The sequence below is a fragment of the Numida meleagris genome, chromosome 1, assembly GCF_002078875.1.
Source record: "Numida meleagris isolate 19003 breed g44 Domestic line chromosome 1, NumMel1.0, whole genome shotgun sequence".
In the NCBI taxonomy this organism is placed as follows: Eukaryota; Metazoa; Chordata; class Aves; order Galliformes; family Numididae; genus Numida; species Numida meleagris.
This window is the reverse complement of record NC_034409.1, coordinates 102,567,171-102,583,739: the sequence shown is the minus strand read 5'-3', so window position 1 is coordinate 102,583,739 and position 16,569 is coordinate 102,567,171. Positions and strand designations below refer to the sequence as shown.

The 16,569-nt window shown below is 44.8% G+C and overlaps 1 protein-coding gene across 3 annotated transcripts in view; it reads left to right on the top strand.

Annotated features, from left to right (window-relative positions):
* The window catches only part of TIAM1 (T-cell lymphoma invasion and metastasis 1), a 146,394-nt gene that overhangs the window by 5,238 nt on the left and 124,587 nt on the right, over nt 1–16,569 (top strand). For all 3 annotated transcript variants that reach the window (XM_021404132.1, XM_021404143.1, XM_021404124.1), the window contains exon 2: nt 11,755–11,814. The gene's annotated coding sequence lies outside the window, so the exon portion shown is untranslated. The remainder of the gene's footprint in view (nt 1–11,754; nt 11,815–16,569) is intronic.

Sequence of the window (16,569 nt, the reverse complement as noted above, 5' to 3'; positions counted from 1 at the left end):
CTCCACAGGTCTGCAGGCACTCGGTCGATGGAGACTCTTGGAAATAAGCTTTTGTAGACTCTGCCAAGTAGGCAGTTAGTTCTCTGGACACTTTGCTTACAGGCCTCCTTGGCTTTATCTGATATGAACTGTGAATGTGAATTTTATGGTGTGAAAGGATGTCAGTGGGGAACTGCACCAAAGGCTTGGGCCAAAAGACAGGTGAAGTCAATGGAAAATTCTGAAACTGTTGTTGGTGGACTCTGTTTTGTGTCCAGAATGACTTTATGTTGACTTACTGTGCTTCTGTGACAAGGTGACCCGCTTAGTGGATGAAGGCAAGGCTGTCGATGTGGTCTACCTGGACTTCAGTAAGGCCTTTGACACTGTCCCCCACAGCATCCTTGTGGAGAAGCTGGCTGCCCATGGTTTGGATGGGCATACGCTCTGCTGGGTGAAACACTGGCTGGATGGCCAGGCCCAGAGAGTTGTGGTCAATGGAGTTAAATCCAGTTGGCGGCCAGTCACGAGTGGTGTCCTCCAGGGCTCGGTGCTGGGGCCTCTTCTACTCAACATCTTTTTGAGTGATCTTGATGAGGGGATTGAGTGCACCCTCAGTAAGTTTGCAGACGGCACCAAGTTGGGAGGGAGTGTTGATCCGCCAGAGGGTAGAAAGGCACTACTGAGGGACCTGGATAGACTGCATTGGTTGGCCAAGGTAAACTGTATGAGTTTCAACAGGGCCAAGTGTCAGGTACTGCACTTTGGTCACAACCCCAGGCAACCCTATAGGCTTGGGGAGGAGTGGCTGGAAAGCTGCCTGACGGAAAGGGACCTTGATGTGCTGATGGACAGTCAGCTGAATATGAGCCAGCAGTGTGCCCAGGTGGCCAAGAAGGGCAGTGGCATCCTGGCTTGTATCAGGAATGGTGTGGTGAGCAGGACTAGGGAAGTCATCCTGCCCCTGTACTCGGCATTGGTGAGGCCTCACCTCGAGTACTGTGTTCAGTTTTGGGCACCTCAATACAGAAAGGACATTGAGGTGCTGGAGCAAGTCCATAGAAGGGCAACAAGGCTGGTGAAGGGCTTGGAGAATATGCCCTTCCAGGAGAGACTAAAGGAACTGGGGCTGTTTAGTTTGGGGAAGAGGAGGCTGAGGGGAGACCTCATTGCTCTCTTCAAATCCCTGGAAGGTGATTGCAGTGAGAGCAGGGCTGGTCTCTTCTCACTGGTGACAGGTGACAGGACAAGGGGAAATGGCCTCAAGTCACGCCAGGGGAGGCTTAGGTTGGATATCAGGAAAAACTTGGTTACAGAAAGGGTTGTTAAGCACTGGAACAGGCTCCCCAGGGAGGTGGTTGAGTCACCATCCCTGAATGTGTTTAAAAACAGTTTGGATGTGGTGCTCAGGGACATGATTTAGCAGTGGGTTGTTAGAGCAATATGGTTAGGTTGCGGTAGGACTTGATGATCTTTAAGGTCCTTTCCAACCTGAGCAATTCTATGATTCTATGATTTATATTGACTACTGTAAATAGCTTCTAGATGATACAAAGGATGTTGAGTTTAATGCCTATTTTTCTCTTAAATGAGATAGGAGTGGGTCAGAGCAGTGTTTGCTGGAAGGTGCTGAGGGAGGGAGACAGATACGTAGTGCTCGAGGACTTTGCTTCTTATGTGATCAAGCTGTACCATGCAAGATTTTTTTACTCCTGCCTTTGCAAAACTAAAGTGTTTCTTAAATAAATACCATATGCTTGTTTGTGTAGGTTTATTCCTTCGTAATTCAGAAGTGAATTAAAACAGTGGTAGGTAACTCAGTATAAATATGTGATGACATTCAAGATGTAGGTTCTCGGGGGCCAGAAGTTACATAGATTGTTAGTATGGAAAACAAAGAACTGCTAGGATTGAAGTGAGATGCCAGACATTGATTTGCTTGTGTGGATGTGGGAGAGATGGGACAATCAGATGTAATATTTTCTCTGAATTACAGAGAGAAAGCCTTTCATTATCTGCATTCTCTTGAGTATTCTATATTCTCCAGCATATTTTTGCCATATGTGTTTAGTTTCCAGAAGTTTATATACATTATCTGCTTTTCGTTCCAAACAATGTAACATTTATTACTAGTTTCATGAGTTGTTGTTTCAGGGGGGGAAAGAAATCTGCATAGATCTGCCTGTAACTTTGATTTCTGCTCTGGCACTGTACCACATGCAATATATACCATCTGCACCAATGAGGATGTTAAAAAATATGCCTATCAACCAAGTCACTGTATAGTTGTCTAAAACTCATTCACAGTGATGAAAATTGTTTTGAGGAGGGTCACCAGTGCTTTGTTGTTGGTGGGCAAGATGGCTTCTAACTGCTAACCCATCCCTATGCAGTAGCAAGGGATGATCTCAGAGGTCTTTCCAACCTCTATGATTCTGTAATTCATTCCCAAGACAGGGGGAGAGTACACCAAAAGCACAATGGCAAGGAAGTCTTAAGGGGGAGCACACAAGGAAGCTTCTTGATAACAAATTATTTTGCTTACAGTTTGTGTCCTTTGCAACCTTACAGACAATGGATAAAAAGACTGGACATAATTGTAATTAAATAGAGGAATCACTGCAGTGCTGTAACATTGTTTTCTGTGCTCACCTTCTCCTTCTTGAATTACTTATGCTTGATTGTTACAATTGATTGCAATTGTGAGAGCTAATTTTAGTACACAAATTTTGTAATGGAACCCTGCCAACTGTTTGTGTAATGGAAGGCAACAACTACACAGAATTTGATACAGGGTATATTTCTCTCTTTTTCTCCAGCCAAATGTTGACAACCATTTCATGGGCTTATTCACTTTTATATATATGCACATATATAACGCATGTGTATATATATGCAAATACATGTATGGACAGTATATATAGCCAAAGAAGAAGAAAATTTAGCCAACCTCCTGTGAAAAGCAGAAGAGCAACTTAGACAACCGTGATGAGTTTTAGGAACAAGCTGAATTTAATGCTGTTGAGAAAGTGATAATTTCCTTAGATATAGAACAAATACCAAAAGCAGTTGAGTTCGATCTTAAACTTTGCATGATGGAAAAGAGGACAAATAGTGTTCCAACCTTAAGAAAAAAATCCAATATGTTTAGTTTATGAAGTTGAAGACAAGCATATGGATGTGTAGATCTGGGCCCTTAGAAAATGTCATGGCAGTTTTCCTAGCAGCCTGGTCCAATTTCCATGAAGTTCATTGTCAGAACTTGCAGGAAGAGTAGATTTAGATGCCACAGAATAAGCAGCGCAGGTGTATTGCTAAGTGAATTCTAACTCAAGAATGAATTTTCTTTCCATGTCCTATTTTCATATATCCTGGATTCAAGATAAAGTAATTATCAAGGCTGTTTTCCAGGGCCTTTTCTTCCACATGCTGAAGAGGAGGAAGAAATTTTAAGTGGTCATTAGGGTGTGATGAGTGCAGGTGGGTTGTTGGGGCTTAAGGCTTTTAGGGATGATTTTTCTATGGATTGAAAAGTGTAATTTCAAAAAAAAAAAGTCATCTAGCAGATTAGTTTTGGTTACTCAAATTATTATGTGAGCTTATTTGTAAGGTAAGGTAGGCAAACTAACTGGAACTCATGTCATCTTTCTCCCACAGGTTTTTGGTGTCTCCTCTCACTCGTTTTTCTCATACTGTCATTCTAGTTGTGATTGTTTAAAAACAAGTTATAATTTGAAGCTCGCATTGTACAAACATTTATCTTGGTCATCCTCCTGGAGTTATTCACAGATGTTAAGCTTTGGCAAAGTCATGGCCAAGCATGACAGGTGGAGGATTGATGTTCTTGAATCAGCTCTTTCTTTTGTCTTCGTTTTAGGGATTTTTAGTTCAACTGGTGCCATATGGGGTTTACTTAAGAAGATAGTGTGTCTCTGTAAAAGCATCTTTAAAGGGGATAGAACAGTTTAAATATGTTCAAGAGAATTAATTAAAATGTCTTTCAATTGAAAGGGAACGAGACTTTTTTTCAAAATAAAGCTCCAGCCCTGTGAAACATTTTGCATCAATTACAAAAGGAACTTCAGTACATTTTTCTAAAATGAGGAATGAGCAAACTGCATCTGCTAGGTGTGGGCGTGACATTTCAAAATCCCACTGACAGTTGAATTATCGAAGTAAACATCATCTCGCTCGTCCTGGTGAATAACTAAGTGAATAACTCCCCGCCTTCTAGAAGTGAGGTTGTCCTCTCCTAGGGGTGAAATCGACCCTTGCAAAGCGCTGGTGGAAATCCTCTGATAGGGCAGGGTCCTCAGTTCTCTACCACAGTAAACTTTGATTTCTACTGGAAACTTCAGAGCTCCTTGTTCTTAACGTCTTAACAACATGAAGCAGGGCTCCTGGGTTAGGTTTATTTGGCAAAGCCACCTTTGTCTGCCCCGAAGCAAAGGTGGCCATATGCCTGTCTATGGTTTGTGCCATCCAGTGATGGGCAGCTCCTGCCTCTTTTCTTGTGGCTGTCAGAAACTCCTCATTTAAGCATTGCACATGACCCTCCTTGTCTTATCAGAAATGACTGAAGAAAGGGAAAAGTATGAAATTTCCTGAACCACGGGGGCTTTCACTGTTGTTTTATACTTAAAAGTTTCTTTGAATGATAAAATAATAATAGTCTGTGATGCTATAGTGATGTTCCTCAGTCACAGTTATCTACTTATTTACATCACAGTTTTCATTGTTAAATCAATGGATATATCACAAAGGCAGACCTTTGATGTCATACCTGTTTTAATGGGAATGGATTGTGACTTTTATGAGAAGTGAAATGTCACAGCAAAGGTCACGCGGTGGAGCTGCAGCAGAACTGGGAAGACGGTCTCTACTGTAGGCTGTCAGATGAACAATGCCATCCCCATTTTCAGTTTTCTATTATTTTGCTTTCAGAAGGATTGCAGGATCAGAGAATTGTGTGGGCTCAAGAACTCTCTGATCCTACCTTCCTCTCTGAAAGCATTTACAAGCATTTATATAGACATGTATATGTGTATGTATGTGTAAACATTAGTCTGATGAAAGAGCATCATGCATATTGCTAATGTGTTTCACGTTGTTTCCCATGTTATGAAAGAATTTATTTGTCACATTGGTCTAGCAGTAATTTACTCAGTCCTGCGTAAACTTAAATCTCTCCTTCCTATCACGAAGAGAGCAATCACAGAAACATTGAGGCTGGAAAAGACCTCTAAGACCACCTAGTCCAACCGTCAGCCCACCCCCACCATGCCCACTGACCATGTCCCTCAGTGCCACATCCACACGGCTCTTGAACACATCCAGGGATGGCAACTCCACAGTCTCCCTGGGCAGACTGTTCCATTAATAGGAAGATGATGCCTGGGATACTGTTGCAAAAAGTGAATTCGAAGAAAGAGAAAGTCTGCATGGGCACATAGAAAATAATTTTGGCAAGGTAACAAACAGTAGCCAGAGCCATGGACAGAACCAGGAGCAGTAATGAAAGAGAACTAGTAATGTCAGAGAAGATGATTTGAAGGGAAAACTGGAGATGCAAGCAGATAGAGGGCTGCTGTCTTTGATGTATCTGAAATGCAGATCCATGGAAGCTCGAGGGGAGAAGAATGGCAGTGATCAGCTGCACCTGCTGCTTCTTGTCTGGGAATCCTTGGGCATCTGTAAGCTTCTTTGTGAGGGGATCTGCAAAAGCTGCGTGTGACAAGAAGCTTATGTTGCTACAAGCACAGACATACTTGTTTAGCTGGGAGGCATTTCTGCAAGGGCTGGCCTTGCTGTGGAAAACCATGTGTAGAGCAGAAATCAAAGGTGAAAACCTTTGTTTTGTGGGGTCTGCATGACAACAGTAATGGCATACTGCATCGTGTTGTAGTTCCTTCCTCTGGGGGCCTGGTGTACCCCTGTTCAAGTTGTGACATCACTCCTGAGGTGCTGGGGGAAGCAAAGCTGGCATCTCTGGGAGAGGGGAGAGGTGGTGCCTGGCCCACAAGATGAGGCTTCACCTGAAAATGTCATTCTCTGTGTAGAGGTAGAAGCTGTGCTTTAAATAAAACCACTCACTATACACGCAACAGCTGTTATTTGCCTGTTCTCTCCAAGGTCCTACTATTAGTGGGTTTTTCCCCTCCTGAGGCTTTCATGTTTCTTCTTGTGTTTAAGTACCACAGCACAGTCGTTAGCTGTGGCTAAGTGGGGAGGAAGGAGCTGGTTATGGCCGCGGTGACTAGTTGATGTGGCAGGCAGCAACACCATGCTGTGTGCCACGCTATATGTCATGCCATATGCCATGTACTATGTGGGGCCATAAGGACAGTTGTGCCTGGGGCTGCTGGGCTGCTGCAAGCTGACAGTGGTACTAGCATGGATGGAAAGTCGAGCTCAGCAACACGGGCTGGGATTATGCATAGACACCTTGTAACCTTTTATTGTTTTTGATAGGGCAACGCTGTTAGTGAAATAGTGCTTGGTTAACTGAAATGGCTCGCTGCGGGGTGGGTTGCTTCATTTGCAGGGCAAGATGTGATGTTCCTCTTGGGTGCTGCAGCCAAACCTGCAATCTGCCTTAAGAGGCTTACTGGGAAAAACACAGAAGAAACTGATCTGAGCAGCGCTGTGGTGATGGTGCATGGCTCAGGCTGATTGCAGTGTGCTCCTTGTTGCTTGCTGGAGAGTCAAAGTGGGATTTTTTTTTTTTTTTCATGCTCCAAGCCTGAGCTGCTGCTGAAGGGAATGATATTACCCCTCCTCTTCCTCTGCTGGGCCTTGTGTGCCTGCTGCCTTGCTGGTGTGTGCTCCAACATTCTCGGGCCACATGGCTGAACAGGGACCTGCCGTCAGGTGCATTTTCAGGCACTAATTTGACTGGCACATGGGTGCAGCCATGCTGAGGTGGCGTGAAGGAGTCGAGGGGATGCGTGGTCTTGATTAGAATGAATAATGGAAGTGTAGCCTGAGTGACACACCTCCTGCCCTTTAGGTTTAATGCCAGTGTCAATGTTCAGCTGCTGGAGTGATCACTGCAGAAAAAAACACCTTGCAAAGCCCACTCATCTCAATCCTTGCTTTCTTCCCTGTGTATTTACAGCAGGAAGCACTGCTGTGCTTTGCAGCAGACAGAGCACTGGCACAGGTTGCCCAGAGAGGCTGTGGAGTCTCCTCCTTGGAGATCTTCAAAAACCAACTGGACATGGCCCTGGGCACCCTGCTCTGGATGTCCCTGCTGGAGCAGAGGTTGGGCCAGATGGACCCAGAGGGCCTCTCCAACATTAGCTGCTCTGTGATCCTGTGTTACAGTCAGTGCTTCTCAAGTAGAAGTCAGAAGTATCTGCAGGTATAACTACTACTTTAATAGTGGTAAGTAAAGGGCGGATTTCTAGGGAGAGCTGCTTGTTCCGTGGGCTGTCCCTGGGCTGCAACATCAGAAGTGCTGAGAGCTGTGCGTTGAGAAAGCCACGCTGATATTCTCACGGAGATAGAGCTGTCTCGCCTGTGAATGCTGCGTAACTAGGGCTTCGACTTGCTAATAGTGACTTAACTATGAGCTGTCAAGAATGTGTTGGAGGTGTAATATGACAAGAAATGGGATGAGGTAAGAGACAAGTCTTGGGCAATAGCACAGGAGGGGATACCACAGTAAAAAAGGGAGGAATTCCCTAGCAGATGAGTGACAAAACAGCATTAAAACAGGTTTTTGGTATTGGATGGAGGAGATGATGATTCAAGAAATGTAAACATGTATCATGGAGGTTTGGCCTGTAGGAACAGTGTGCTTGGTATAAATGATAGGTGAGTATTTTAGCTCTTTTTTTATGGAAGAGGCAGATGTTTTGCTGTGGAATGTAGACAACTGTATGGTGGCTCAGTTTGCTGACAGAATCCGTGAGTTTGCATGAATAGTGTTGGGTTCAAAAAAGCATGGGTATCTGGAATGTAAGAAGTGTGGTGTGGTGTGTCAGAGTAAGAGGTGGGAGAGAGTAGGACAGGGTGATTGCCCCACCAGCAGTGTGATATGCTGGTGTGTTTTTACCCTAGAAACCACAAACCAAGTTTTGAGCTGTTTTCACTGAAATATAGAATTGATCTTTTTTTCCCCATCTCTGTACATAGTTTTTCTCTTTGCCTCTCCTGTCCCTTTGTTGGCTCTGCTCCTGGAAGCTCCCCTGCTGGTCACTCTGCTCTGGATAGGCTCCTTTCCCTTCAGCTCGTGTGGCTCTCGCTGCTGCCACTTTGGAAGTGACCCCAGTCCCTACAAGTGTGACAGGGTTCTTGTGCCCTGCCTTCCTTGGGAGCAGGTTGCACAGACCTCTGGGTTGCACAAGTTGTCTTTTCGATAGCGTCACTTAGAGACAGGACACTGGGGAAATACTTAACCAGCTCTTTCCACTGCATGCCATAGGGGTGACTATTAGAAACTGAGCTAGGAGTCTTGACAGTGTAGTGCGGCCTACGTGACAGTTATTTTTTTTTCCAGATTTGCAACAAGATAGGGAGAAGCATTTGGACGTGACCTGTCTATAGCTTGAGATAATTTCTGCACTGGCAAACACGCAAAGAGATAAAGCAATGGAGAGCTCAGAGCTAAATCTCCTCTGTACAAATGCTAGGAGCATATGTAATAGGATTGTTGAATTGGAGTTACATGTTTGCAGGGATAAGTACAGTATGGTGATACTGTACTGTCACAGCCATTCTAAATCAGAAAAAAAGACGGGATTTACAGTGGTTGTTGGGGATTCTTGGGTTTCACTATAGACTTCCAGAGTAACAAAAGAATAGAAAAGGCTTTTGTAGATGAGACAAAACAGATCTCTGAGATGGCTGGAGCCCTGACTGAGGGGAATCCCGGATGGAGAAAGGAGGAATGCTCTGACCTTACTGTAGTAAGGTATCAAAGATTATTTTTACACAAAATATACAGAGAAGTAAACTGTACAGATCTTCCAGCAGAACTGTGGGGGAAGAGGGGCAGAGCCCTGGCAGCTGGAAGCAGCCCACCTATCCTTGCTCTTGCTTGTGCCCAGCACAGGAAAAGCCTCGAGAGGGGTCAGCATTGCTTTCTCAAGCTCTGCCAGGCAGGTAGGAAGCGAGCTTTGCGCTGGGAAGCCTTGGGTATCAATGCGCATTTTGATCCTTACCGAGTGACAGTGCTGCCCCTAATTAGGATTACCACAAGTGTATCTTCAGACCTCCAAACTAATATCCTTTGTGTGTGTGTAGTAATGCTGATATAATTTCTGAGAAAAGAAAGGCTGCTAGAGCAGGCCTACAAGTGAGGTGCTGCTTGTTCTTCCTAAGCTGGCGTTGCTGCATGCGTCTCATGGTGCGTGACTAAGGGCTGGCCATGGATGTGGTTTCTGAGGGCAGGAGGACAGCACATACATGGAATTCATCACCACATGACACCTCCTGCGCTTCTAGGGGTTACAGCAAGGGCGCGGCCTAGGGGTTACAGTAAGGGCACGGCTGTGGGGCTGGGCTGTTGGGATTTGGCAAGTGGTCTTCTGAGAGCAGCAGAGGCCACAGCTGTGGAACGTGTGTGTGGTGATGCTTGGACTGGAGTGGTTATAAAGAAAAGCATAGAGACTTCATAGAATCATTAAGGTTGGAAAAGATCCCTAAGGTTACCTAGTCCAACCGTCAGCCCATCACCACCATGCTCACTGACCGTGTCTGTCAATGCCACATCTACACAGCTTTTGAGCTCCACCACCTCCCTGGGCAGCCTGTTCTTTTGATAAATAAAAAGGAGTGCTTCTCCAGGCTCTTCTTACACAGGTGGCTACAGATTTTTCTTTTTTGCTGAATGCAGCCTACGGAAACTCCCCAGAAAGCACAGAGCCCTGGGGTCACCCACGCAGATCTCTCACATCATCTCTGCCTCTTGTCCCCTTCGCCCATGGGAATCCCCATCCATGCTGATGGCTGCCATGACTGCTGCAGCGTGGCTGCTGGGTGAGGATGCAGCATGGCCCATTTCCAGCCTCTGCTCGGCCTTGCTCCTGCTGCTGCAGGCGGCACTGTGACCAGAGCGCTGCCATGAGAAGCCTGCCCGCTTTATTTTTAGTTTGGTTTAGGGGATTGCTACATTTTCTTGCTTTTTGTTGTTGTGGTTGCTAATCCTGTGGGCAGATTGATCGCGCCCTTGTATTCTTGGCTTTTATTTTGTTTACTTTATTGGTGAAAATTGTCTTTTTCTATGTGGTTCCCCCCCCCCCACACACACTTTTCACTCTGTGCCACTGCTGGCATGAATAAATGGGAAGATGCCACACATCGACTGCAGGTTACCATAGCCTCTCTAACTGTGGTTTGGTGAAGCACAGCTGAAACCCAGCCCTGGGCCCTCCAGCTGCAGCAGAAGAAGGTCTCCCTGTGGGAGCGGTGGTGCAGGCGTCTGCCCTCAGCAGTTCCCTCTGCTCTTTCTGGCTGTGTAGCTGTTTGACCACAGCCAGTGCGTTGTTAACTAGCGAAAGACTGTTCACATTGAGTTATGAATACATAAAACAGCAGCGGGATTTGATTAGGCAGCTATTGAGAAAGCAGGTGCTTCCTTTCTGGGTTTAAGTTACCGAATTCATCAGGGCGTTTCAACTTTGTGCAGTTTAAATTCACTGCTCCTGAAGAACAAAGTCATTTTCTCAGCTTTGGAGGCTGACATCTGCTTGCAGAGATTAACTGTGTTCCTATAGCAGCTGGCACAGATTTTCTTTGTGGAGGGGATGTATGGAAGAGAGCATTAAGCCCCAGTACAAGTTGCTGCACTCAGATGGAAATTGCTCTGCAGGTTTTGAAGAAGGTGCATTTATCAGAGGGATGCCTGGCGGTGTTACGTCACCTGTAGGGTTTGGGGTTTGGCATGGGCTTGAAAGGGCTGGCTGTTCTGCATGCAATTGAATGGTGATGATGGGAGGTCCTGTGTTCTCCTCGTGTCACAGGGGCTTATTCCGCGACACGGAGAGCAACTGCTTTAAATAAAGAACTATCAGCAAGCACTTGCATGAAGCTGTGTTTGTGGATGGAGTGAAGACAGTTGGTCAGAGGGAGTGACCCCAGTCTGTCTGGGCTGGGTGACTGCTCGGGAAGCCGTCCGTCAGCTGCACTTCAACTCACCGAACAGCATGTGGTGATAATATTAGTGGGGCATAGGTGACCTGTTACTCCTCTAGCTGGATGAGTGTTTCATAGCCTTATTTTTAATGTGTATTTTTATTTACCGCTTTATACCTAAGTCGGTGCTTTCTGTTTATTGCTTTTTGAGAGCCAGTCTAAACCACATTTGGCCCCCTAATTTAATGTTACTGACAACATGCCATCTAGAGCCAAGCTTTTTATAAAACTCCAGATCAATAGAAATGCTACAATTAATTAAACCTGAGTTCAGTGGAAAGAGCTGCTTTTAAACAAGGGAACGTTCCCTGCAGGACTTGCAACCCCAGATCCCGCAGCCGTGAGTGCCTGGAGTGAGCTGACTGGAAACAGAAGTGGAACCGACTTAATTGGGTTTCGTGGCTCTGGCAAAGTATAAAGAGCAACAAATAGCGAGAAGCAATTTGGATTTGAATTATTTTCCCCCCTACGTTAATAGGTTGAGGTGATGTTAGTAATAAAAATCTAGCTGGCTCTTTGGCTGCTAGAATTTGGCAGAGGTCTGTTGCAGGTAATGAGGGTCATGCAGATTAACACCAGCTGTGCGTCTGGCCGGGTGTTTGAAGCTGACCTGTTAATCTTTCTTTTCCATTCCAGGAGCTACAGAGGACAACAAATGTTTCCCAGCCTTCCTGCTTACTGTTGTAACACCCTGATGTGAGTAACAACCACGGTGGTTTGTTGTTTTTATTTTTTTGTAAATAAACTTTCCTGTGTATCCGTTTGCAGCTGCTGCTCACCCCCCTCTTGCTCTGCTTATGTGTCTGTTCCTTTCTCTGTCCTAGTGCTTCACAGTCTGCAGAAGAGAGTGAGTGGTCTCTTAGAAATAAAAATGTGAAAACTTCTCTGTAATATGAAATACGATGTACAGTGAAATGTTTACGTGACAAATCGTGTCAGCAGCTGCATCTTTTATCAAAGAATGTATATTCAGAAATGTTTATATAGAAATGTGACAGCACTAAATCTGGGTAGCCGGTCACTAATCTTTGCAAAGATACAAAGCTGGTTAAGAAAAATAATAACATTCCCCTGAGGCTGCCTGTAACTTCCAATATATGTAAGACCCAAGCATTTAAAGGCTCCTATCCTGCCCTTATTCTCCTCCACACTTCCTCCATGTGGTCACTCCAAATTGCTGCCAGCTGGCCTATTTGTCATGTGTGTTTGTTTGTACTGCCTCTAATTTTTGACCTTTCAAAGAGACAGACAAAAATCTGTGGCTTATGCAAATCTTTGAATTTACAGCCAGCCCAGCCTACTAGTGGGAAGGAAAAATACAGTGAGTTTAAACCACAGAAGGGAACAGATTCAATTCTGAAGTGCCTCATTATTGACCGTGGACCCTAGCTTGTGTATAAATGAGTTGGAACCTTGCCTCTTCTGCCTGTGGTTTTGTTACCTCTGTATCACCTTCTCCCCTTATGGCAGAGAGCACCATAGGTTGCTTCTGAGGTATTTTCAGCCTGACAAACATGCCCTGTTCTGTTTGTTCCAGGGTTCCAAGCTTTTTCAAGTGAGAGGTTTTATAGCGTGGCATGTTTATAAAGACAAAAACAGAACAGGGGAAAAAAAAAAAAAGGATTTTTAAAATTTCTGCATTGTAGAGAAAGAAGAATGAAACTGGAAGACTGATCTATCATCAAACAGAATGCCCCAGTGCGTGGATACATGGCGAGACAGGCAGTCTGGGTGATATTTCTAGTTTCCCTGGAGTGAAAGCACATGCAGTTTACAGTGGATAATGAAATGTTATGAAATGTTATATTTTTTTATGAGGAATATGTTAATTCTGCCAGTGCGGTAATCCTAAGGCTCCAGTCCACAGCAAGGCTGACATTTATGTTATGAAGAGATGCACAGACATTTATTGGGGTATAGACAGACAATGCATCTAAAAAAAAAAAAAGAACCACAGAGAAAAATGTGAAAAATTTCATTCTTTTTCTTTCTTTCCTATTCCATCATATCAAGTAACAACTAATGTGAAAAGGATTGCTGCTCTGCAAGGTGCTGAACTATTTTGTGACTCATGGCAAACCCAAAAGTTAATTTCTTCTTTTGTGTGTGTGCATGTGGGTTGGGGGATACCATGTATGACAGTCAGACCAAGGTGCTGATCCAGTATATAAACCATATGTAGTTCATGCTGTAGGTTTGCTCTGTTTCCCTGGTGTGCTTTGCTGCAGCATGGTGGAGGCATGGTTCCCAGACAGAGCTGTCCTTTTAATCAGGGCCACGATGGCCAGCATTGCTTCCAGAGGCTTTGGCTTCACATGAAACTCGAGGGCAATCAATGAGGAGTTTGCCTCTGGCTGGAGGGGAAGGTCTCCCTCCTCTGCAGCCCCCTGGCAAAATTAAAACAGAATGATGTGTGTGTCTTGCCATGTTCACCAGCAGGGCTGCCTGGAGTAGTCCTGGAGCTGGCTCTGACGTTGGTGAGGGAGGATGCTGCAGGGCTGATAGAGGGTATATGGGAAGGGAGGAGTAGGAAGGGCATGCACATCCTTTCCCTTTTTGTGGGGAAGGGTTGGTTCAGATAACATGAAATTACAGCTTCAGTCATATTAGCACCTGAATATGTTGATTTTGACTCAAAGCCCAGTCTGGAGACACTGCCTTTAATGAAAGTGCAATGAAGATCTTGCTGGCCTTCATTTCCTGGGGTGGCTCTGGGTCACTCACACTGTGGGATCACCTAATGGGAAGGCTGCATTTGGCCTTTCATGGTTTTGATTCTGCTTTTGCCAGGCTTTCTCCAGGGTGTTCCTTCATGGCTGATAGAGGAGGCTCCCCTTTTGTGCGGCTGACGGGTATGCTGTGAGGCCTGTCCTGTGTCCCGAACGTGGGTGAGGAGATGGATGATCACACCCTCTGTGCTGGCCTGACCTCGTCTGGCCTCCAGATAGCTCAGCTGGCTTTTGCCGAGTTCCAAAATGTGGAACGTGATCATTTAAGTCTGAGGAATTCCCTTATCTGCTAATTGTAGCTACAGTGGGGGAAACTGGCCCAAGTTATAGAAGTGATTTCTTCAAGTGCAGCATTCTTGGCATGCTTAAGCTTCCAATATCTGATTACTGTTTTTGAGCAAATAATGCAACTGATTAAATCAAACTATTGTATTGCTCTGCAACGTATTTCTATGTTCTTCCTGCCATGACCCCATTTATTGCCAGTTTAATGCATACTCACTACTATTCATACCATGCAACTATTCTACTGTATATTAATTCCATTTTTATGGGAGGGGAAATAGGAATAGAATGGGAGGAGAAATAACTTGGGTCACACAGGCATTTGCAGAGAAGCATCTGTCCTAAAACACTGACATCTCCCAGAGCTTCTTAGAGTTGATACATGGAGGGTTTTTGAGACAGAAGACCCTTGTCAGGCAGCTGAAGTACTGCTCGTGGTTAGCCATGGCGGCCCAGGATATGAAGAATTGTATATGATGAATGTATGGCAGGATTACAAACTCCTCTAAGCATTCATTTTAAGATATCATTTAATCTCTCTCTATTTTTTTTTAATTGAACTGCGTTTTTAGAAGACATTTAGAAATAAAAAGATACAGATAAATGCCAAGGAAAAATAATCAAAATAATCCAGATGCCAAACTCCTGTTGGAGATGGTAGATAACCAGTCAGCAGTGGATAAAAAATGACTAGGAATGAAAGGTAGTATAGCTTATCATGCAATTCCTATGTTTTTTTATGATTTTTATAAAATGAGGAGATCCTGTGTGGAGCCAGGAGTCGATGATCCTTATGAGTCCCTTCCAACTTGGTATATACTATGATTCTGTGACTTAGAGCAGGCAGTACTGCAGTCAGGCTTCCAAAGTACTGCAGTCAGGCTTCCAAATGTTGTGTTTAATCACAAGCCAGTCTCTAATGTTCAAGTAAGAGACAAATACTGAAAAGCCTCAAATAAAAGGAACAGGCAGGACTTTAAAAGGGGAAAAAAAAGAAGTTCAGATGAGGAAAATTAATCAGCAGTTCTGAAATGATTATGATTGTCAGAGAATAAGGTTTTTGCCATCGTAAGAGAGCTGGTCTCTGCCCTTGAGCTTGCTTAAGCAGTTAATCTGTGTATGAACTCTTAGTCTTAGAGATCACTCAAAGGATATTAATCATCCCTGAGCATTTAAAAACATACATTTGTGCAAGTAAAAAAGTAGAGGTCGAGCAGCAGTGGGGTAGCTGCAGGCTCAGGTCTGCTCCATTAAGGTCTTCCAAAGGTGAGTGTGTAACATCATGTGTGTGTACCTATGTATGCATTGCCAATGAGTGTTGTCACTGGTTTGTGATTACCTGGGAGAGGAGCAGAGCCTGTGTGAATATTGCAGACCATGTACTTTGCCTGCTTTGTAACAAGCTGTGACCTTCTTCCAGCTAGTAGCTTCGAACCAGATTTGGAGAGACTTTATTTTCTTGTAGATTTACTGGTATCAAGAAAAAGTCAAAGACTTCAGACTGCACTTAAGAGAAGACATTCCATGCGTTTCTCCTGCTCTTTTTCTTCACCTCCTTCCCTTGCCTGCTAACCACTAGAAAGAGCCAACATTTAAACAGTGTTTCCTGGTCATGCTTCTCAGTTTCTTGTTTTCTTAACAGGGGGAGTCTGAACAATTTCCTGTAATTTTGAAGCTTTTCAAAGTAAAATGTGTCAGTGGTGTTTCTAAATACTATCCTATCTCAGCATGCCTCTGACATGCTTTGCTCTTGGCCTCCATGCTATGTATGGAAGTCCTCCAAATTTGTTCTGCTGTGGGGTGGGAATGAGGGTATAGATAGGGGTGTACATGGCAGACAGTTGTGCTCTCATCCCAGTGCCACTGGGTAATGCTATAACCTCTGTTGGAAGTCAGTGTCTCTCAGGTGAAATGGCTCTCATGGGTAAGCCCAAGCAGAGACTTGTGTGCCCTCATCTCAGCTGGACTGAAGTAGCTTGGGGTGCTGTGGCTGGCCCTGGAGCTGGGTTGGAAGGCAAGATTGGCCTCTGTAAGGAGGCAGGATCCATCCATCACTGTCATTGGCGTGGTTTGTCTGGATCAAACCTTTCCACAAGCTGTGAGTAAATTTCAAGGCAGTGTGGTTGGGTAGACCAGCACTTAAGAAAGGCTGATCTCTTCATATGGAGTTTTTACCCCTCTGCTAGACTCATTCCTGAGCAGTTGGTTCATAATTATTTGAGAGTGTGCCCCTGAGCCTGGGATTGATGAGTCACAAGAGTCACTCATGTGGGAAGGGACGTGTGGAGATATCCAGTCCATCCCTCTGCCCAAAGCAGGACCAGCTCTGAGATCAGAGCAGGCTGCCCAGGGCTTTCTCCAGGTAGATCTTGAACCTCTGCGGATGGAGCTTACACAACCTCTCTGGGCGTCATGGTCCAGCTTCATTTCTCACCTC